Here is a 22660-nt window from a genome sequence, read left to right as displayed (position 1 = left end):
AGATGATTACTTAAAAACTTTGACATTGAAAAATGGGCTAGAAAAGTATGGTGATCTAAATTAAAGACAAGCATTCTCTACTGTAAGATTAGTACATAGTAGAGGCCTTTGCAGAAATACAGCTTTACAAATTAGTATCTTGATGACTACTGCAAACCACAGTGTGAGGTTTATATGTCAGGGTCCAAACGTAAAGTAGGCAGAGACTACAGGTAGAGTGTTAAGAGAAACTTTGCCTTTCTAAGAAAGAACAGGGTATATTTTCACGTATTACTAATACAGCAAGTCATGCATATTTAAATGAAAAATAAAAGTAAGCTAAGCCAATAGTGGCTGCAGTGTCTTTATAAAATCATACCTGAACTACCAGTAACTTATGTTAAGTTGCAATTTTTTTTCTCCTATGTTATGAAATTTAGCATAGTTTAAAGAACTTAACTACCCCATCTGAATGTCACATCAGCCATTTCAGACTGCAAAAATGAAAATGCAATCTAGTTAATTTCTCCTACAAGCAATAGCTGGTATCCAGGGTATACACACGAGGCTGTATTTCATGCTTTCTTCCCCTCTTTAAAGGGAAGTTGGAACAAATGAGCCAAGCTTTATTCCTTGAAATGAGTAAGCCCAGACCATTTCAGAGCAAGAAAGCATCTCAAAGCCATCAGGGGTCCCTGTGAAGAATATCCTGCCAAACACCCACACTTAAGATTGAGGAAGGCATATTATAAGCGCCTTTACCAATTGCATCCCTGACCCCACAGGGAGGGAGGCGGGAGGAATGCAGCCTGCTTACACAAATTGACCTCAGGTTGCCAATCACTTGGTGTCTTTCTGGTGCCTCATTCTAGACATTATAAAATCTTCACTGAAAGATGAGCCACTCTTTTGAGGATGGCAGAGGCATTTAACATAATCCGGGATGCTGTAAACAGCTGTGAGGCAACTGATGACTGTATATTTGTTAGAAATACCTAGAGCACATACTCAGGCTGCAATAAGAAGAGAGGTATTGGCACATGTAATTTAAATAAGAACAAATTTGAAGATTTGGTGGTGCCCTGCAGTACATGGAACTTCTCACACTTTTCTGAGTATTTATTAGGGCTTAATATCCAAATGTTAAATGCAAAGTATTTCAGGAAATCCCATATTTATGAAAATGGGGGAATGTGACCCTTCTGTCAGGCTTTCACTGACAGCAAAAAGAGCTACGGTCAAACTTCAGGAGTTTCTAATAAACACCAGCTTAAACGCATGTCCTGAAATTTGGAAACATAAAACTGGGCTAATTATTCCTGCTTGTAAATGACAGATGAACTTCAAATATTAGAACAGTATTTCACTGAAGGGGGGAGGAGGAAGCGGTAACAGGGAAATAGAGTAGTATATAATACATAACCACTCCTTTCCAGAAGTGCAAGTATATAATATATAGTCCTTCTCTTTCATCTCTTGTGCTGGGTCCTGCGGCTGTTTTTCTCATCCTATAGTAACACCTCAGTCTTGCAGGTTACGGCTGTCAGGCTGGGGGAATGTGTTGCCTATGCTGCTGAGGAGCAAGGGCTTCAGCTCCTGAAGCTCCACGGGTCCAAAGCTGATCATTTGCTGTCTCTGATGGTGCCTCCAGCCACTTGCCTCAGCTGCCCCATTGCTCCAAAGGGCCTTAGCAACTCCAAGCTCATGTGGGTAATCACTGCAGCTCTGCTAACAGTGCCTGCTCCTCAGTGCCCTGTGGTCTCCAGCAAGAGTACAAGAGTGTCTGTAACACAGAGGACTGCACAGGCATCTTTGCTACCCAAAGGAGACTTATTCAATAGACTTCCTATACTGCCTTGTCAGTCTACAACTTTTGCAGTGCAAATCACTTTTACCTGAGCTGATATGCCCAGATTTATGCTCAGTATTGCAACTACACAATTTCATTCACATTATGATATGTCTGCTTATTACAAAGAGCAATATCTCACCTCTAACACTGGCAGCAAACTGGTTCAGAGCCAGCCCTTTGTTCCCCTCGCTGCCAGATGCCAACAGAGTCATCCTCCTCTTCTGGCGGGAGGGAGGGAGGGCAGCTCTTCCCTCCAGGCCACAGCCATCAGGTTTACATTTGTCCAAATGAGAGAAAATTTAGGTGATCTTGCTGGTTCTTTCTTGAAACTGCAAAAGAGGAGATAAAATAAATGGCTTGACTGAAACCTTATGTGAACATAAATTGTGGCATAGATTAAGAATATATATTATTATATATATATAATCATATATAGAGAGAGTTATAATAGTAGTATATATATTATATATAAGCAGAGCTTATCATTACATTTCATTTCTTTTAATAGATGCTTTCTGCTGCATTTATATCAACAGGGCCATTCCTTTTAAGCTGAATTGTGTGTCTGTATCCCTCTGTGATTTAGAATATGCAGGGCTTCAGGGTGTATATATCTGAACTGCACCATACCCTTCCTTTCATGTTTTGTTTTTTGTTTTTTTTTTTTTTGTGGGTTGGTTGGGTTTTTTTATTGATTTGGTTTGGTTTTGTGGTGTTGTTGGGTTTTTTAATTGCTGCACTGACCAAACTCTGATCTGTCACTTGTTCCAACGCAATTGTACCATGTCTTCTCACTTCAAGAGGACAAGTATATTAAACACCCCAAGCTCCTCAAAGCTCTGATAAATATACTTCTAAGTTCTTCTCTGCTTCTTCTCACATCCCTCATTCTTATGGGCATTCAAAAAAAAAGCCACCCATTTTCACTTTAGAAACCATTCCCACTTGTGGGTTTTTTATTATTTTTCATGGCATGGTTTGTTTCGGGGTTTTTGAGATGTGACACCTCTAGAATTGGAGCAATTATCCATTATCTGGGAGACATTATGCATTCATAGTGGGCTGTAAGTAGCATTGTTCTTCTGGGATCATCTAAAGCACATACAGATGCACACAACAGTTTCTAGTGAGGTTTTTTAATTATTGAATTTATCTGTGTAAATCAGTAGTAGAACCATTTATAAAAGCACAGAAATGAATGAGCCCATAATTCCGGGAAAAATAACCATATTGAGTCAAGTCTCTCTTTGGAGCTCTGTTATCTTAAACTTGGTAGGCAGGTGTCTCTGAAGGTTCCCAAGCTTTCCAGATTAGCACTGCTGAAAAGCAGGAGAGCCATCAAGGCAGTCAGTAACAACGTCCTCTTCTGCACACCCTTACATTCCTCACAGTTAGGTTGAAGCAGATCTGAAATTCCTCTCAGCTCCAAATTACTGTCTAAACACAAACTGCTAGTCAGCACTTTGAAAAAGGTGCCATGTGCTGAGAATAGCTTTTAATCTATTTCTTTCTCCCTGCACACTCTATTCAAACAACATTTCTACTTGTCTCATAACACATAAAGCTTGGCGGTCTTCACAGTATAGAGTGGGGCTGAACTATTTCAAATGCCCACAGGACTTCAATTATTCTCCTTGTCCTTCTGCAATGATTAATGCTTTTGAAAACAGAGTTGCACTGGTATGGCTGGATCAGGCGTGTGCGCACCCGCATGTCTGCGGACAGCTGTAACCGAAGGCAGGAACAGAATCACTAATGCTCTGCTGACCGCAGTGCCTAATCAATAAACCATGGCAAAAGCATCACAAGCCATACAATATATCATGGGTTTTGACAGCTGGCAGATGGTATTACTAGCAGCAGGATGCCTCAATGCAAATCTGATTTGGGAGAATTTGGAATATTTGAAGTTTTGTTTTTCAAAGTACCTATTTGGTATCCACACAATAGAAATCTGAAACAGAATTTGTTGGATACAGTCATTTGTATTGCTCCATTGCAATAAAAATGATTTTTCCCAAAAGGAGAAACTGTGGAAATAAGATTATCTCTAGTTGAAAATAAACATGAACATATATTTCAATATCACTAAAACGATTAAAATTGTAGATAAGATTTTCCTACAACCTCACAAGGAGTAAACTCGTATGTACCAGAAGACCTGTTAAACTGTATCCACTAAATAGAAGTATGAATTGCAGAGATGATCTTATTTTCAGACTCATATGTTTGTCAGAAACCTGTGATTTAATAGCAGCCAAAAACAGATGGAAGAGAGAGAGAAATGCTTTTGGAAGTATTTGAAAGGTAGCTTTGTACCCTCAAGCTGCGTTTTGGTATCACAACATGGCAACACACCTGCTTGCAGGCAAAGCATTTTTCAGTTTGGTTACATGCATCATCTTACAAAGATCCACATCGCTGTGCATCAAGGCTTCATGGTTTGTGATAACATAGTTTCAACAGAAAGCCTAAGACAAATAATATAAAACATCCGTTCACTGAGCACAGTGTGAGGTATGGCTTTTATTAATTCCATAGTTCTAGTTGTTAATTTGTTTTTATTTTCTCATTTTCACATTTTTCTATTATTTTAGTCTCTTTCCTCATACCAGTCTCTATTTATCTTCTGCTTAACTATTTCTGTCCCTCTATGATCCATACTTCTCCTCTGTTGCACAATCCTTCTCTCCTATTCCTCTTACTTTCTACATCTTTTCTCAGATTTCTTCCTTTATTGTTTCCACATCTCTTCTTCCCCCACCCTATGTTCTTTATCCTGTAGTTGTTTTTTTTGTCCTGCTTCCTAAGTCTCATAGACTTGTGTGCCTACTTCCTGAATCCCTTTAAAAACATCTCCTTTGCCAGCTACCTTTCTGGATTGGCTTCACCTACATCTCATTGCTTAGATGGTAATTTACTGTTAGGTTGTAGAGAGGCCAAGCACACTGATAAGTTAAACCCACATATACAAACAAAACTCCAATTAAATTCTTTAGCTGTAACTGATAAATTAACACCACATTGATTAGGTTTTAAGGACAAACTCCTGATAAGCACAAGAAGTCCTCCTAGACCAGTTACCATTTGCTTGTAGTCTCTCTACAGTGCTCACAATTTTTTCTGGTAAGTGCATCATCTCTCTGAAACTACTGGCATTTCTACAAATACATTTGGTCATGGACAGCCTCAAGCAATTCAGATAACACTCAATTAGCAGGAGACTGCAAATAATGTGCTTGTCAGACACCTCCCAGCCCTGCTCTCTTTCTCTGAATGTTCAGGCCAGGGAATATATTTTTTTCCTCCTCTACTTTTTGGTGATTTGCATTTTCATTCGCTAAGTGTATTACAATGTCCTATTTATCTTGGACTGCAGCATCAAGATCTTTGTGCATCTTAGTCCCTCCAGGAATTTCCCAAGCAAGTATTTCCCCACTGCACCTATTTGTTAAACAAAGACAAAAGATTTCTCTAATGCAAAAACGTAGAGACTGTCCTCAGAGAAAGCCAAAATCCTTCTGAAGAATAATTAATTTTCTGGATACAATTCAACCGAATGCCATTGTGTTTGTGAACATGTGTTAGCAAGAAATAAAAGCTTCAAATCGTATAAGCTCTCTCCTAGCTCATTGGAATAATCAGAAAAAAACCAACGTTCTGATTGGAATAATCGGGGAAAAAAACCCCAAGAAGAAAAAAGTTCAATGTATTTCAGGGTTCTCATATACCTTCAGTTCAAGCCCTCACTCAGAATTTCTGGAAACACTAAATATATTGCCTGAGAGCAATATTGTTCCCCACATCCAAGCACTGGATTCTTTGGGGTAGAAAGACAGAGATTACCATTATTAGAGAAACACAGCTTCAACCTGTACACTGCCCCCAGCAACGCGTTTATGATTATACATAATATATTCCCTTAAGCTAGAAATAGTTCATTATTTTGATTCCTCACTCACTGGAAAGAGCATGCAGCAGGCATATGTATTTTTAGCCACCACTTCTCTGGCTGGTCCATGGTTTTCACTGTGTAATACTGTCCTAGAGGGCTCACAGAGAGGCTTCAGCCCCGTGGGAGCACTGCCTGACCCTGTTCTTCAGTTCAGCCAACAGTGGTCATTTCAGCTTTGTTTAGCTCTGTGAAAAAAAGAGACCTTCATGGAGCTAATCCAAAATTGCTACCATTCTCTTCAGCTTCTGGAAGAACCTTCACTTCATTTGGAAAGTCCTTCTGGAGAAGGACTCCAAACTCTACACTAAGTTCAGCTTTGCGTTCCAAACCAGGTTTTAATTTGCTTCCTGTTATGATGGCTCAAAAACATCAGTGGGGAAGTGCTGAGTTGAAAGTTGATGAAAATGAACCTTTCTGAGGGCTGACTTTTCCCTGTGTGCCAATAACTAAGAGCAGAGAACACTTTACCTTCTGTGGTTTTACCCCATCAGGAGTTCTGGGTAAACAGTTTATGCAGATGGCTTAGCTTTCTGCCCATTATTCTGCCTTTCACTGAGAGAAGAGAGTCCTGCAGATTTGGGGCATGGGGTTTAAATGAGGTTTTATGAAATAATATTTTTCTATTTTAGAATAATACCTGTCAGAAGGAAAAACAAACAAAAAAAAATTACAAGAGTTAAGAGCCCCACAGCGGCATCCAAGTATTTTTTAAAATCTCATTATCACTCTAGATTTACCACAATGTTGATGACACTGTGCAGAGGTATAAAGTTCTTCAGCTGAATCACTGTTATCAGATGCTACGTGCTCTATGAAAACAAAGAAGTTTCTGTTGATTCAAGGTCAGGCAAGTTCCATCAATACTTATCTCCTACTGACTATCCAGAAAGTGCCTCCAAGATTTAAGCTGGTCTACTACAGTTACATTTGAATGCATTGTCTTCAATTTCCTCAAACAAGTATACATGCCTACTTTCCATCCTTTGCTTCAGTGTCCCCACGATCCACGAGCCCACCTCCTCAGCATCCTCCCCACCTTGGTCTGTATCACCATCTGCAATGTCAAGAAACAGGATCAGTGGGGCATCTTATCCCCACACTGCTTTGCACCTTTTAGTGGCATGCCTGTGAACAGTTGTCTGTACATTTCTTTGGGACAAAAAAATATGGTGATTCCACTTGGTGTCCTTTTTTGCCATATGATTCTTTTTTAGGTCCTTTCCACCCTTATTTTTTCAATCCAGTTTTGACTCTGTGGCTTCTTCCGTCAACAGAAGGCATGAGCTTTTAGTTGCAAGTGTTTTTTAAGCCCACTCATTCTAGGAATTTTCTAGCAGGGCACCAAGTCTTTTTTTTCAACTGTTACACTGCATACATTCTCTTTCCCACTTTATAAAAATACTGAGACTACTAGTTGCTTTGTCTAATCTTATCTTTTCTAACCCACTAACTCTGCAGTCAAAGGTATTTAAGAAACAACTGAATGGAGTCTAGAAACAAGGTGTATTTGATTAGGGCTGGCACTATGCAAATGTAGCTGCACTCATCCTGGACCAGATCCAGAATGAGTCTTGTGGATTTACAGGCTCTGTTCAGCCTGGTGATGTTTGTACTGCATTGTCTTGCACAATATACACACAAATCCTGCCTCACCTAGGCAGTACTGCAACTGTAGCTGTGCATAGTATCCCTTTACTTGGACAGTAGCCTCTTCTCCCTGCTCCACTTTCAGAGCTGCTTTTCTGTCATCTAAGTGGTGCTAGCCATCTTCTTTTTTCTGTACTTTTAAAATTTGGACTGTTAGCTCTGTATCTGGGAGAGTTTCCTTCAGCCAACTCCTAGACGAGGTTTCTGGTCTTTGCTCTCTTCCTGCACAGGGCAAGTACTGCACAGGTTGGGACATTTGCTGCCTCTTCCAGATGGAGCTGCATAGCTCCTGCTGCTGGGCTCCCTGACTGCTGCCTGGTTCTTACTCTACTGTCAGCAATAGGAGATGATTTTTCTTAGAAACAGTCTTTACTGAATTTATTAAAAATGTCAGCTACCACTAGCCATTAGTCATGGCACAAAGATGTACCTACACACTAATCTAAGCCATAGGAATTAATGGGAATGTGAGTCCCCTGCTTAGCAGATTTATCATAATGGGAGCAATTTTAATCCGTCTTGAGCAAAACTGGATTTAAGCCAGTTTAACCAATACACAAAAGACTCTGTAGCTAATTAACAGGTCTTTGTAGTATCCAGACCCCAATAAATATTAATGTGATGTCCTAAAGAATGAGCTTTATATTCCTGAATCATACATTTATTAAGTAAAGATTTGACCTTTTTGGAGATTACACGGGCAAACTCCTTCACTCTATGCAAACACAGGAAAAATCAATCTCCTGCAAACGTACCCTAAAAGAATTAAAATGCCACATCCTACACTTAATGGACACATTTGATTAAACTGAATACAAACCCCAAAATAAATGGAACTCTCATAACCTAGCTACAATAAATTAAATATTAACGAAATATCAGCATCTTTAAAATGTCATGTATTAGTTTTTAATAATGTCATGAATTACAACTCTTCTGTTCTTCCCACAGTAAGAGGAGAGTCTATCTATGCTAAAAATCTAACATTAAAATTCTGCTGTGGCTACAAAGTTAAACACACTCAGATTAGTAAAGGCTAAAATGAAATCTATCAGTAGAGCAATCATTCACTGTCACATACGCATTCTTCTATTTTCCTCTCAAATTAATGATCAATAGGATTTTAACTCTGATACGTTGTGCCCACCAGCACATTTCTTTTACACAGAAAAGCAACAAGTAACAGAGACAGCTATTAGCCCTCACATGGACCAGTGAGTAAACAACTGCATGCCACCCCGTCTGCCAAGGGGTGACATGAAGCGAGCAAGATCTTATTTGGTGTGGGGATTCCTGACTTCCAAGAGCCCAAGGGGGTCTGCAGTGTTCAGCGCAACAAATTCAGAAAGGACAACTCTAACATTCAAGTAACATACACACTACCTGCAAGGAGCCATGTAAATGAGTCAAGAGATTTCATTTTGCCATGATGGCCACCCAAATTATATTCCCATAAATCTTTGACTAAAGCTCTGGAGCACTGTACTGATAAAAGCAAAGGGGGACTTGCCAGCCATCGTGGGCAGAAACATTAGATCTTGGCCAGTGATAAGACTCACAATTTACCTAGAAATGTTTACAGAAACTGATAAGAATTAGAGTCCATGACTTTGCAAGTTCTGGCCTACCCTGTTTTTAGCCTGTGAAGAAAGTGTCTCCCGCCCCAGCTGCAACTAGGTGTCATATCTGATGTGTGTGTAAATCTCTGGGGAGAGGTGGTCCTATGATGGTCAATGCCACTAAAATAAGCCATTTTGAGAATAATCCACTCCTCCAAAAAACTTTCTACCATCAGCTGATGTAATGTATACATGGCTGCAAACATTTGGGATAATACAAAGCATCTTTTATCAGGCCATCACTACTTTCAATATCATGTTTATTTTACTTAGATATCTTTTTACTTAAAAAATAAGGACCACCATAGTAATTAGATATGCCTATTGCACATCTGCAGCAATACTGCTACAGTTACTTAGCAACTAGTAAGATTTTTCTTTCCTGACAGAATAAAAAAAAAATCATGTAAAGGAAGAGAAAAATTGGAAGCAAATTGAGTTGAATGAAAAAAAGCAATTACTGTATTAACATTCAACATGCATAATAACATGGAGATGTCTTTGCTGTATGCACCAGCAACTGTTGCAGAGCATTGTCAGCTTTTATTAAAATCAAAGATCAATCTAACTTAAATTTTCGTACCATTAAGATGCGTTATCTACTATCTTAATGACTATATCCTCTTCTCTGTTTCATATTACAGGCAGAAAGAGGCAACGAAAGGAAAAATATTATGTTGACTTAAAGTTTCTGTAGAGGAGTACCATTCCTCACACTGCGAAGGGAAAGCAACCTCAGCCAGAAGAATTTACAGGGAGCAAAATTCAGTAAGAATATGCACAAATGTTCATGGGCCTTCAGCAGAATTGGAAATTTGGCTGCAGCAGAAGAAAGCACAGGGACATATTCTGTGTTCCACATCCTAGCTGGCCAGTGAGTTTCATGCACGCTATTAAAATCTTCTCAGACAGACAGATGAACACACCTCCCCCTCCCCCTTTTCCCTTGACTGCATTGCTTTCCTTCCTCACTGCTACCTACCATCTCAGGCAGGACTTTGATTCACTTTAAAAGGTGAAGATTTAATGTAATTCTGGCATGGAGCAACTGTAAAGGAATTTCTGTATGTTGACCAATCAAATAGAACTTTTTGGCCCGACTTTTATGATTTAGGAAGGAATGAATCATATTCTGAAGGAAATTACAGACTTAATTACTAAAAGTAATGAATCTATAAATAAACACTTTGATTCTCAGCAGGAGGTAATTATATTTATGGTAGTTTGGAAAATTTAGCACTGTGGTTTTCTTTATAAGACAGCAGTGTTTCATTGGGATGCCATAAAATATATTACCTTCCAAGGCAGTAAGAGTCTTAAGTATAAAACACCAGAGACCAACATTCACTTCTGTACTTAATTATTACATTACTTTTTACGTTATATTTCAGCAAAGGTACCGGAAGTTACAATTTATTAAGTATTTTCTGTGGAATCAAATTAATCACAATGAAACCCCCCCAGTATTTTATTTCATGTTTTCCACAGAAATACTCTTCTGCCAACAAACCCCACAAACTTAACTAGGCTTTGTTTTCATATTTGTTTTCAGGTAAAACCATTTCAGGACAAAATATCCGTCAAAAACTTCTATTAATATAAATCTTTTTTTCAAAACCCTGGAACAAAAATCCAAAGGTGTCTCTCACAGTGTTTGATATGGTAAAGGTCTGCTACGATTGCATTCTGCATTTCTATAAATCAAGTTTTTCTTGATAAATGCAAGAGAGAAATAAAAGGGTCTTTCTCAAGTATCAAAGAGAGAGAAAAGTAAAGTAAAAAAGTGGTGGTGAGTTGGGGTTTTGTTGATCTGAAATTTCAGTTAAGCATCAACCATTTTGAAGGGAAGTGTGTCCCCACAGAAAAGCCACGGTGGGTGGTGGCATCAGGAACATGATTTCTGTGCCTCATTACTGAAGACTGTTTTTCCCTAATTTCTTGTAATTGATATCCCTTTGCTTGTAGAGCAAACGCTTTACTGTACAATTTGCTTTTTCTTTCTTTTTTTTTTTTTTTTTTTTGGTGTTGTTTGATGTTTCTAAAGGGGACCGATTCCTTTTTAAAACACAATAGACACAGTTATTGTTAGTGAGAGTAATGCTGGTTTCAGGAGACCCATAAAGACTGTAGGCTTTGTGAAGGGCAGGGGGGCATCATTAGGAGAGGATGAAGTATTGGAGCCATGTCTTTGCCCCAACCGCTGAGGCAACTGATCTGAAGGACACTTACTCTATAGGGTATGATTTCTCCCTCTCTTGTTTCCAAGTGTTCCACAGTAAGGAAAGACTTTATTTTGGCTGATGCTGAATGGTGTAAGAGCTGGTTTCATCCCAGCTCTGTGCCACCAGTCCAATCCCTGTGTTAGTTGCACTTGGCAGAACCTTGGAACCCTTTCCACCAAGTACCCAGCATCAATGTCTGGTTGCTGCCCTTATCCCAGTCTGTCACTGCCAAAAGAGGCTCTCATTGCCTTTGGGCTTTAAAAGTGGCAGATTACTCCACAGTTTGTCCTGGAGAGCACAGAATGCTGTACAAAGCTTCAGTGAGGTGGAAAGTTCTGATTTACAGTAAGCAGAGGAGTTGAACAGGACTGCAAAACTTAGATAAAGATATGGGCATTTTAAGAGCTCAAATGAGGAGTATCAATGCATACCCATCTCTTTATTCAGTCTTTTGAGCACTGCAAGAACTGTTGCTGTGGCAGTGTAGGTCTGAAAGGCTGCTTCCATGTTCTCTACAGCGATGGCAAACATAAAAGTACTACTGTCAGACTGAACAGGGCAGGTCAAGTCCTTCACAGGCACAGCAGCTAACAGATGGACTTTCAGTGATAATCCTAGTTCTGTAAACCTCTAGCCACTTGAGAGACAGATCTTTCTTATGATTGTGTATTTATTAATATCACAGATTTGCTATCCTTCCTACATAATCATATTAAGGTTTTTTACAGATTTTCTGTTTTCGCTTTTGTTACTCGCAGCTGGATTGATGTTTTATATAAATCCTGGAAGGCCTGAAATTCAATTGAATGTAATTCCAAGAAAATAGAAATAGGTCTCCACGTAAACAGGCAAATAAAATAGCAGCATCCTAGTGGGAACCAGGTGTTCTCCCTGGAATATTGAAGCATGGAGGATGGCTTGAGTTCCAGGTTGGTATTCTGCCAGTCATGTTTAAAGCCAAGACTACCTGCAGCTGGTTTTCCTCCCTCACTTTAAAAAGAGAAGTTCATTATCTCTTCTTTGCATCTATGTGCCTCACTCCAAACCTTTAATTAAGGGAAGGATACAATAGATTGTTAAACTTCCCTGCTTTAGACTTGGCTCTTCCCCTTCAGTGATTCATCATGTTAGTGAGACTTGCTTATAGAGCACATAACTCAGCCCGCCACTTTTCTTTGCAATTAGCTAAGCAGACTGACCTCTGCCATCAGGAAGGGATGAAAATGACCTTTAAAACTGAGGGCCAGATTCATAGTAACTTATGGTCGTGCTGAGGTGGCTACACTGCACTGCAGGAAATATGGGACAAAGTGTGGGTTCTCCTTTGCTGAACAGGGCAGGTGAGGGACCATCTGTACTAACTCCTGCTTGGTGGAAACTTGTTGCCTGTGAACGTGGCAGCCTCTGATGGTGCTTGTAGTTGCAGGATGGCAAGAAAGCAGACTGAACAGTGAAACCTCTACTGATTTATTTGGGGCCCTCTGCAAAAAAATCCCTAAGGGGTCCTCATAAGGAAGACAGAACTTCAAACCTATCACGTAGACAAACATCTGTGGGCAAGCAGCAGCCAAAGCTAATTTCTAGACTGGCACCAAAACAGTCTCCCTCAGTCAAGCCGATTTATTTTTGTACTATTCATTTCTGAAGCCAAGAACGGCAAGATAAGCAAATGATACTACAACCTGGTAAGTAAGTGTTAGTTACCAACTAAACCTATAAAAACTCAGTAGGGCTTTGCTACCCGGGACATACATACATTCAACAACAATCATATGATTTCAACTTCATTAAATCAAGAAAAGGGAAATTGTCTGTGAATTATTACAATGAGAGATCTGTCCAAACTGCTTGACTTGGACCAAAACCCGGAGAATAACTGAAGTGAGACTACTTCCTAAAGAACCAGCATAAGGACACACAAGCACTATTATCATATGTCTTGTTTTATTTCTAACCAGGCCTGACTACACTTCAAGCCAGAAGAGTCTACAGGAACAGATTTTCATGACACAGAGGCCCAGGCAAAGGTCCATCCACAGAAATGCCTATTTGAAGTTTTAGTCTGCAAAAATTCTGTAGGACAAGAATCACTTCTTACTCTATATCGAGCTGTCACCAAACAAGACAAGTCAATACTGATAAAGAAATACTAGTCAATAAAGTCCTGTTTTTTAATCCTTTGTTCAAATTATCTTTGTATTAAATATTGTTGCTACTTCTATATGTTTTCAGTCTGGTCATGGTCAGAGTGACTAATACTCTCAAAGATTAAATGAAAGTACCAGGTTATTTTTTCTGTCTCAGACCCATTGATAACTTTCCTGCCTTCCTATGGCAGTGCCACAACATCAAAAACAGAAAGAAAACCGACAAGATATCACTACTGTCTATGAAAGACACTACACTGATCAAACCATTATTCTGCCACAGGCAATCTGCCTGAGCAAAATGTTAGAGATCTCATGTCAGTTCAATGCAATGAAGCACAACTCATTCAGCTACTCATCAAACATGCTCTATACAAATGGGAAAGCTCTACCTTGCCTAGTAAAGATCCACCTTTAGAGGTAATAATGATCTTGATGGAAAACTACTGCACTCTGGTACCTGTAAATGAAGGGCCATTTGGAGAGGTGGCAAGGGAACAGCAGAGGATCTGTTCTTCGTAGAATCAATTAATGAGATCCTTCTGATTTTGAAGCCTCATCTCAGTCTTGAAAGGTGGAAGAGCCTCTTCAGAAATGAAAAATTATGAAAACGGTAAACGCTAAAAACAATTCACAGTTTCCGAGTGAGTAGGATACATCTTTGGACAAGTGAGTGAGGATTCAGAAAGATGGCATCACATTGGTGGTCCAATTCATTACTATTTTATATCTTACAAAGCACAATGCTAGAAAGCTTGGTGAGCTGGCTTTTTAAGCAAGTGAATGTAAGGTGCTGGGTCAGACAAAAAGACCTATCCAGGCTGAGGACCAGCAGGAGTGGTGTGTATTACAGTGGACAATTATGGAAAAAGACCAAGTGAATGACAACTAAAAGCAAGAGGCACCAACTTCGACTAACGGAAAACAATGATAAGATTTGATTACTCCAGAAGCCACAGGAAGGACACTTATCCCTAAAAGCTGGATGAACGAAAGCTGGCAGGTCTTTCTGTGGAAGAAAGATGCAGTCATGGTACAAGTAGTTACAAGGAGTGCTATTTCTGTTACTATTATCTTCTATTCTTTTGTTCAATTCATTTCCCTCCAGAAACCCAGAAGTAGTTTCTTACATCAATTTATTTGTCAAATGCCTAAGCTGTAGGCTTTCTGGGGCAAGATCATCTTTTCTGTGTGCAAGCAGTAATGAGCACAGCGAAGGCCTGATTGCTGACTAAGACCACTTGAAATACAAATACTAGTAAGAAATACTAGTGGGGACATTGCACAGTGATCTAGCCTAGCGTATAAAAGCTGATAATAGATACTTGAGCCTCACACAAGAGTTTTGATTTTCCAACTGTGCATTAAAAGCAAGAAAGCTTGCTAGGCTGGCATCTAAACTATTTTCAACCGTTTTCTGATGTTGTTTGTATTTAACCTAAGACACTACATTTCTTGTCTGATTAAGATTGGTTCACATCAGTTGATCCGAAGTAGCAGTCTTTTGACCTTGGAGGAGAGACTGAAATGTTTTGTTACAGGCACACAGAGCCATATTCTTAGCTGAAGGTGTTTTACCTGCAATCATTGCCCGTGAAGGGGAGAGTTGCAGAGCTAGAGACTCATAAGGTCAGGTTCTGATGGCCAGATGGAAGTCTATCGCTTCAAAGTTAAACTGCTGAAGTGTCAGGCAGATGATATTTTCAGTCAACTGTCAACACCCCTTGCCTAGCACAATGACTTTCACTGTATCTGTGACAAACATTGTGTTTTGCAAAGAGCTAGTGACTTGGAAACCCTTTGGTATACAGCTAGGTGGGCATTGCTGCTGAACCCCGTGGTCTTCTTAGAAATATGTCAACTCCAGTAGCTACTCTTCTAGTGTCAGTTACTCAAAGCTTTGCTGTTAGTATTCAGCGGGTGGTTAGTAAGTCCCCTGTGTTCAAGATAGCCTTTTTGGTCAATGCAAAAACTGCGTAACATAAATTTATTTTCTTTGCAGGACTGACACTTATAAAGATTTCACAATCTAGTCAGAACCATTCCATTTAGTGGACTGATGATTTAAGCCTTCCATAGCAGATGAATCATAAATGCTAAACCTTAGCTCAGTTTTAGTTTTACTGTTGTGATAGGCATCTGCACTGAACAATCTATAAATAAAAGAATCCGAGCAACTATATATCATAAATATTTATTTCTCAATGTATGTTTCCCTATCCATCAGACTGAGGCTGAAAAATGTATTTGTGACAAACCCTTCCAGCAGCTGCAAAATGAGCAATGGGGACATCTTGGGGTCTTTTTTAATTTAGAGGTAGGGGGAAGATGGGACTGAGTTTCTTATAACTGTGCCCCAGTGGCTTTCCTGACACATTTCACAACATAGGCTACACAGCTGTTCCCATCTTTTCTGGAGGCAAAATGAAGATGTCTTTTGAGATTGGTGTAACTTATTTTTCAGTTAACAAGCTGTCCTAAGTCAAGAGCTGCCCTTGGTGGTCACTGTCTGTAACCCACATCAGTTCTGCATTACCAGGTACGTGGCAGGAAAAGGAAGAGAAAGGCTGCAAGAGGTTGTGGCCCTGCCAGCTTGGTAGCCTGAGGAAAGCATTCACAGCTCTAAGTATTAACTCTGGTGGTCTTGAATTACTGGGATTTTCCAGTAAAAAGTGAATCCTTGATGGAAATACATTGATCTAACAGGAAGACCACAAGCCCCTGTTATGTACTTAGTTGGCACCATATATTCTTTCATGCTAGAGCCTTCAGGGGAAAAAGCAGCAAATATTTCACTCATTGCTCTCAGTTTCTACTTTTTGCTGTGGTGTATTTTTAACAGCATTAATTATTGTTTGGCACTTGTACTTGAAGTGTTCTCTATGAGTCAGGCTAAAAGTTAACGTGCACTAAATAATAATACAGGAGCAGCCAATTAGTAAAAATGCATCAAAGCATTGTGTAATGCAACCATACTAGCAGCTGATATAGGACTTTTGATGTAATTACTGGGACTAAGATGTCAAATGATTGAACAAACCAGCAAATCAATGAACTGTGCATACACAGACTATTAAAATCTACTGTGGCAAGGGATCTTAAGGCATCAATCAGCAAATTACTCTGCCGTGAGTCATTTTTGGCAAAAGTTTGCTAAGATGTTGTGAAATCTCCTCTGTCGTAGGTTTTAAGAACAAAGCCTAGGCAATCTATGCCAATGCTTACTCCCCCAAACGATGAGAATTTTTCCCTAACGAGTAATTTAAATCTTCCTGCCTCTCATTTAAGTTCATTGCCTCTTCTGCTAGCCTCAGTCAGCATGAAGAACAGGTTGTTTTATTCTTTTCTGCTGCAGCCTTTCACAGACTTGACATATAAGCAGATGCTGCATAGGGTCTGGTGAGGGCTGCACCCTTCCCTTATGCCATGCTGTGCAAATCACTGTTCTTACAGCTCCGGTAGTGAGTGGCAGCAAGTCTGAACTGCGAGGGGGGGGAGGGGTGCACTACTTCCAGGGGTGTAAATAGCTAGTTCAAACCTGAGAGCCAATGTATCTTTGCATATCCTGTCTCTGCTATCTAAGCCAAGACAGGAGCTCTCATTTACCTGATAGAAGGGGCACTAAAATCCAGGATTGCTGTCATTGTAGTCCTAATAAGATATTGGCTTTATATATAACTTTTTAAAGTTAGAAATACTTAATTGTCTCCTTACCTCTAAGCACAAATAACTCACTCTTGCTTTAGCTAGAGCTTGGGCACAGACTTTACTTGCATATTGTCAGAATATTGATATTTTACTTTTTCTTCACCATTTTTTTTTGTTTGACCTATTTAAATCATATCAATCAGTTAGAAAAAAAATATAAGCAGGACTGATATGTTATTCAACCTTGGGAAAAAATGAAATGAGAAAAAAAGTGCCCCAAACTGGAATTTAAAGTTTGGGATATTGTCCCAACAATAGAAGAATTACTGAGAGATTGTTGGAGGAGGGAAGCTCTTGAGTTTCCTGCTTGCTTTCTTTTCTAGCTTAGAGTCCTGAAATTGAAGTAGTTGCTGATCTTTGTGATATTACAAAGTGAAAATGAGGACATTCTGATCGGAAAATGGAGCTGTGTGTGTCATCGTGTGCAAATCATTAATACTGGTGCCCTCAGATAATTGAATAGTCATGAAATTTTCAGAGATTTAAAACAAAGAGAAAACCAACTATTTCACTTCACTGCTTCTCTGCAAAGTATAAGTTATTACACTTTTAAAATGAATGTTCAATTGGCTGAGGAATCTCAAACTGATAGTTCAGTTGTGCCCTCAGCAATCACTGTAGCAGGCTGAATGCAGCCCTAGTGCTTCCATTACATGGCACACAGTGGGAGATGTGGAGGAAAATATGAACAGCAGGGTTACAACAGCCACCTTTTCTGTTGTAACAGCCTCTCGATGTCTCCCTATCTATACTATCTATTAGCAAGACATCGTACGTGAACTGGAAGCTAAACTGAAGCTCCTTAGGTGATTTCAGGGCTGTTTCCATAAAGCAAACAAAAGATAGCACAGAAACATGTGGCACAGATCAGCTAAAAAACAAGGTGCCAAAAAACTTCAGAGTGAAAGAAATTGTTGTGTGAGGTAGGGATCTGGAGTATTTTGCAGGTCTTTGACAGTGGTGGCAGACTTCTCACAGGAACTTATCTGCAAGGTGCAGGAGGAATATCTTTGAAGACTGAAACAAACCAAAAAGCATTAAACCCTTTCTTCAGCAGAAGTCTTTCTCAGGGCTCATAGCTGAGAACAGAGATGCTGGCGTTTCACTTTCATAGCCTCACAGATCCAGTTTGGCAGTAAAAGAAATGAATGGGTAACATCCTCAAACAGCCTACCTGCAGCTCACCAAAGCTACCTGCAGAGGCTTGTGGCTTCTTCCCCTGCTGCTGTGGCAGGTCCCAGGCAGTGCTGGGCTGGGGAGCGCTGCCCTGGGCAGGCTCCCTCCTCTGCCCCCTTTCACCTCCTGCGAGGTGTTTAAAGGCAAACCCCAAAACCTCTGCTCTGAAAAAGGATTTTTCCACATCAAATTCACTTGACGAATATTTATCTGGAACACTATATTTATTATCCTGAAGCTTGTATTCCTGGTTATTTCACAGGAACAATGTTGGAAGTCACTTGAATGGTATCCAAGGAGACAACTTTACTGAACTAAACTTATTAGTCTTATTGCCGTTTACGGTTGTTTTTAAATAGATAGTAACTGATCCTGTAGAGCACATTATAGCTCCTCTGTATGGAACACTTTATAAAGATATGCAATACATTTATCAGAGCTGGTTTTGCTTCCTAAAATAATGTTGTTAAGCTTTTCCATTTCATTCATAATGTATTATTTTCCACTTCTTTTTTTCAGCCTCTAGTTCACATTATGGTCCCCCTGGATATCATTTTCCTTTAGTTCAAATAACATTGATATCACCCATATACGCCTTCTATTTCTGGTGCATTATTCCAATTTGGCCACTAAGTGTCACCCAAAGGCATACTGCTGCCGCGGCTCCCCTGAAGATTTGGGAACGCTGGGGGGGAGGTGGGGCTGGGGGGAAATAAAAGAGAGAAATTCTTAATAGCTGCGATAAATTGGCACAGTAGTAAGGGGGGCAGAATTCTGATTTCCCCATGCCTTTCTCTGTTTAGCTAGACTTTTGCATTACAGCAACAAGATGCAAACAACACCCTCCAAATGTTTGTGCTGCGGGAGGTTGACACCATCTTACCTTTGGTTTCGTTAAAAGTTACTCTAAAGTCTGCCTGGATTTACAGTGTTCATCAGCACACCTGGAGAAAGTCTTTCTCCTTGTGTCAGGCCTTCCTGGCTTTTCAACAAGCCATTGATGCTCCCAATTACACATCTACAAGATGAAAAAGAAAAAGCACAAATTGAAGAGGCATCAGATAGGACATACTCATTTATTCCAGGGTTTCACTTAAGAAGCATTTAGCACCCCAACCTCCCACCCCGGTAGATTGTGAAGCAATTTCTTTTTCAAAGCAAATGTAACTCTTCATCTTTGTCCTCCATCTCTCCCTCCCCAAATGTTTACTTTTTTAAAAAAAATATTAAATGCTTTTTCTACCTATCACAGTCTAAGTGCCCATTTCTGTATGCTGTCATTTGTCCAGCTCTCCATTTCTACATTCATTTACTGCATAGAAGATTTCTTTTTTTTTTTTAAATCATCTGGACCAGAAGCTTGAATAAATTGCAGGTGTTCACCAGGGCTGTTAATCAGATTCCTGATACAAAAACATTATCTGTCAAGTGCAGAAATAAACCTGCCCTGAATTTACATAGACGGCCAGGCACTGCAGGACTTGCTGTGTGCACGGGGGAAAAGTAAACCCAGCGAAAGGTGTGCCAAGGTGATACAACCACCAGACATGGCTGGGCAGCACTTGCAAGTCAGCTGCCACAGCAGCCCCATGGGCTGCACCTTGCCATCAGCGTCCTGCAGCCAGTTGCTGCTGACTCTGCCAAGCTGGTTGCAGTTTGTCTAGCACCAGCCAGGTGATTCACAAGAGCCAAATGCAGGGAGAGATTCACCCTTTCATTTTCTCAAATATAATCTATTAGCAAATTATAGGCAGCATGTTGCAGTAAAAAAGACCAGCGTCACCAAAGCTTCTAGTATCTATCTGAAAAGCAAATCAGCTTCAATACACAAATAAACTACTTATTTCCAAGTTTGTTATTTTGTTTCAGCTCACACAAGCCAAAACATTTAAATTGATTTATCATTCCTCCAAGGCCTAATTTTTTGATTTTTACCTTTTGAGGTGGTTTAGCTGGTCTGGATGCTACCCAATGCCTTTTAGGTCAGCTGGCTTCTGGGTGGGTCAGCACAGGATCCTGCTTCCTTCTAGGATCCAAGGGAAACATCCCAATGTTTTCATTTGCAGTTACTCTTATGTGAGGCAGATAGCAGAGCCTGCTTCGCTCACTTCATTTCTTTGGGGGTAGAAAGAAAACTGATTAAAAAAAAGGATAAGAATCCCAATCTAGAAACACTCTACTTCTTTCTGTGCCCATGATGCCCAGAATTGGTGCAAAGGAGGGAAGCGCGCCACCGAGGAAGAGTCCTGGGTCAGTTTCAAGTATGTACAGAAGCCTGGGAAACTGGCCTATGCCTTTGTCTTGTGTGAGATGGCTACTTACATGAAACTCAGGCTTCATAGGATTCCAGAATCTGAATTTACTGTTAAATATAACCCCTAGATTTCATACAGGATGAATTATTATTAATATCCCATCTATTTGACCTAGATTCGGTAGACTGCAAAGGGCTATGTTTAACTTCTAAAGAAAAAATAATTAAATTGGAAAATCAATCACCAGGCAATTTCACATTCAGTTCATTTAAGGTCAGATTGTTGCTGTCTCAGAGAACATAAGTTATACTAGTTTAAGTTTTCTTAATGGACCGAGTTCAGAAGTATTGTGAAATTAGACATAATTACATACTGGCTAATGAGTCTAAATTGGCATATAGCATACATGTTGAGAGGTATGTAACCATTTACATCCTCTTTGACTCATTTATTAGTTGGACCCAAGATGACAAGGGCCAGGAATTGCCACCAGAGGTTCTGGATGGTTCAAAATGTTGTAGCTGAAGTGGACAAGCACCTGCTTCCTTTCTGCACAGGGAGGTAACTCAAGGCCAGGACTTGGTAGAGGCATCATACGTTGATTCCCAAGGGTAATTCTGGTGCTGTGCAGGAGTTGCTGTGTTAAATGTGATCCGCTGTAGATGACTGACGTTTGCGATCCCTGTGGTACTATTTCCACTGTTCTGCACCTTTCTAGTATGCTGGTTCTAGGGAAAACACCCAGGGTGAAAGCCAACATGTTTAACTTGCTTCAAATTTTAGTCCTCTTCAATCATCAACTCCAAGTTACGTTTTGAATTTCTGTAGAAAACCTATAATAACCCAGTTAGAGAGGTTCTTTGGTCTTCCATCTAATAGGTTCTCCAGCTGGAGGTGCTCTGGGCTTCCATCTATTTTTTCAAACTGCAATAATTTCATTCAGCAGAACATTTTCAACAGAATTTTGTAGTACCATGAAGTATAAAGATTTTCTAACTGCATCATGGTATGTGCATCTCCATTATTCAGAGACTGTAGCCCAGTGTAGTTTGGTTCTAGATTAAGATACATAATTCCAGCTTTAAGGATTTGCATCTTTGGGTTTGGGGCTTTATTTTCTTTTTAGTTTATGGTCTCTGACTAATTAAGTATAAAAGTATTTGCCTATAAAAAAGGCTCACTAGTATTTTTATTATAGCATTATAAATGTCTGTTAATGTTAAAGTTTTAGAGTGTCTTTACAAGAAGTAAAATTTTATTGTATACTATATTTTTAAAATGTCTTTTTACTGTGGCAAGCAATTTTAATTTGAAGTCATCTAATTAGTTTAGGAAAGTAATTTGGAAAGTACTTTAGAAAAGTATCTTTTTCTTTTAATGATATATTTCTGATTAATCTGTGTTTTTAGGAAAGCGATGTTGATACAGCTGGCTCTACCAACAGAGTAATTCTTTGAGCGTTAACACACTTTAAACTTGGTAGACTCAGTTTTACAGACATGCAGAACTTGTGCAACTTAAAGCTGTAGTTCTAAAAAGAAAAAAAGAAAGCTTTTTGCAAGTTTAACTGCACTCATCTTAGAATAACAACAGCTGGCCATAAATAAAATCCATCTATCTGCATTACTTCCTTTACTCCGAGGTGCTGTGTGAATCAAATCACCCTAGTGCTAACTTGACTGAAAGCCATGAGAGTTACACTTCTGTTCCTAAAGTTTTACATTTCAAGGTAGCATGAAGCATCAGAAAGAATCACAGATTGTTAAACTTTATCTGCATATCAAGTCAGAATTTCTAATGTAAAGATCCTTGTTTTTCTTTTCAGCAGGCATGACTGAGGGAGGAGTACATCTGGTGAGACAGCTGCAGTGGGGTTGACTTCATGGAGGTTCCTGCAAGGATTCTGCTCAACAGAGACTTACAGATTTTAGGGGTGCAGTTCTTTTCTGTTTCCTTCTTTCCTGTTGCCTTTGTTCCTGGGTTAGTGAAGAAAGGGAAATTCCTTAGGTGAAACTCCTTTATGCAGAAGCTCTGTAACACTTTTGTCCACTGTATTTTTCCTTCAATGGGAGACCAAGCAAAGGAGGACAGAGGCCATGT

The 22660-nt window shown here is 39.6% G+C and overlaps 1 long non-coding RNA gene across 1 annotated transcript; it reads right to left on the bottom strand.

Annotated features, from left to right (window-relative positions):
* Positions 1 to 1968: 1968 nt before the first annotated feature.
* Positions 1969 to 20793, bottom strand: LOC130154114 (uncharacterized). Its single transcript, XR_008823608.1, has 4 exons — positions 20241 to 20793; positions 19189 to 19323; positions 6760 to 6840; positions 1969 to 2160 (listed from the first exon to the last, which is right to left on the bottom strand). It is a non-coding gene; the product is annotated as an uncharacterized LOC130154114 (long non-coding RNA).
* Between the last annotated feature and the right edge of the window lie 1867 nt (positions 20794 to 22660).

The sequence above is a fragment of the Falco biarmicus genome, chromosome 8, assembly GCF_023638135.1.
Source record: "Falco biarmicus isolate bFalBia1 chromosome 8, bFalBia1.pri, whole genome shotgun sequence".
Lineage (NCBI taxonomy): Eukaryota > Metazoa > Chordata > Aves > Falconiformes > Falconidae > Falco > Falco biarmicus.
Note: the sequence above shows the minus strand (reverse complement) of the source record. Positions and strands in the feature narration are given on the sequence as shown.